We start from the raw sequence: 1791 nt of genomic DNA, 5'->3' as shown, positions 1-1791 counted from the left end.
TTTCTTTGGGCTGGGGCAAGGGGATTCATGAGAACTAGATCAGAATGAATGCTAACTCACATTACTCATTAGCAGTTCTCTTTGGTGTATACCTTGGTTCCTTTATACCATTTTAAGGTGAACATTCACTAGCAGCACATGTGCAAAGTTGTGCAGCCAGCACTGGCATCTGATTCCAGAACTTTCTTCTTACTCCTCACCCCCCCAAGATACATCGTCGGCTGTCACAGACAACTTGACAAAAGTAAGCTGAATCCAGGAACAAAGCTTCTTTGGATATGACTACACTAAGTATCATGAGAGATTTGCCAGGAGTGATGGATTCACTGGTTTACAATATGCCTCATTGGAACCCAGGGAATGTTTTTTACTCTGAGATTAGAGGGCTATCAGATCCAATTTAAGAGAGGTAATAGAATTACCTCTTAAAAACCTAGAATTATCCCAGCATGTAGGAATAATACCTCCAAAAGGCTGTTTGTTATATGGAACTCCAGGCACAGGAAGAATGCTTTTGGTGAGAACTGTTGCTAGTCAGCTGGATTGTAACTTCTTAAAGGTTGTATCAAGTTCTATTGTAGACAAATAGATTGGTGAAAGTGCCTGTTAGATCAGAGAAATGTTTTATTATGCCAGAGACCGACCATCAAACATGCATCATTTTTATGGATGAAATAGATGTGATTGGTGGTCATCGGTTTCCTGAGAGTACATCAGCTGACAGATTAAGAGAACTTTAATAGAGTTGCTAACTCAAATGGATGGGTTTGATACTCTGCATAGAGTTAAAATGACCATGGCTACAAACAGACCAGATACACTGGACCCGGTTTTGCTACGTCTGGGAAGATTGGACAGAAAAATACATATTGATTTACCACATGAACAAGCAAGGTTAGATATATTGAAAATCCACACAGCTCCCATTACAAAACATTATGAAATAGATTATGAAGCAAGCATGAACCTTTTAGATGGCTTTATTGGAGCAAACCTAAAGTGTTTGTACTGAAGCTGGTATGTTTGCAATTTGTGCTGATCATAATTTTGTAGTACAGAAAGACTTCATGAAAGCCATCAGAAAAGTGGGTTATTCTGGTTGGCACCATGATTCATTAGGCTAATCCTCCGCCTGTGGCACCGAAACCCCGGGTTCTAGTCCCACTTGGGGCGCTGGATTCTGTCCCGGTTGCTCCTTTTCCAGTCCAGCTCTCTGCTGTGGCCCGGGAGTGCATTGGAAGATGGCTGAGTCCTTGGGCCCTGCGCCCACATGGGAGACCAGGAGAGGCACCTGGCTCCTGCCTTTGGATCAACGTGGTGTTGGAGGCCGCAGTGGCCATTGTGGGGTGAACCTAAGGAAAAAGGAAGACCTTTTTCTCTGTCTCTCTCTCTCTCACTGTCCACTCTGCCTGTCAAAAAAAAGGTGGGTTATTCTAAGAAGCTAGAGTCTAAATTGGACTACAAACCCGTATAATTTAATTTTTTGATTGCTGCATGACAGACATTGGCTTAATGTAAAAATAAAGCTAAGCAAACAATGTGTGTACTGGCAATGATCTCATTAAAAATAAGAGTAAAATATGTATGAGTAACATAAATTAGTATATAAGTCAGTGACTCCACTTTTAAGATGGGTACAGAAGAAATCGGTATGTTGTTCATGTATTTATTGCAGCAGAAATTAGAAAAGAAGAATGTGTTGAAGCTTTTCATATTTGCTATGTGAACATTTTGTAAAACATTGAAAATGGTCTGGGAGTAGTACAAGAGAGTATTTCTTATGATTTATAT

At 40.4% G+C, this 1791-nt stretch overlaps 1 pseudogene; it reads left to right on the top strand.

Moving 5' to 3' along the window:
• Positions 1-263: 263 nt before the first annotated feature.
• Positions 264-1474, top strand: LOC149120411 (26S proteasome regulatory subunit 10B-like; annotated as a pseudogene).
• Positions 1475-1791: the final 317 nt, after the last annotated feature.

Source organism: Oryctolagus cuniculus, chromosome 19 (assembly GCF_051225735.1).
Source record: "Oryctolagus cuniculus isolate XC-2025 breed Fujian yellow rabbit chromosome 19, ASM5122573v1, whole genome shotgun sequence".
NCBI lineage: Eukaryota > Metazoa > Chordata > Mammalia > Lagomorpha > Leporidae > Oryctolagus > Oryctolagus cuniculus.
Note: the sequence above shows the minus strand (reverse complement) of the source record. Positions and strands in the feature narration are given on the sequence as shown.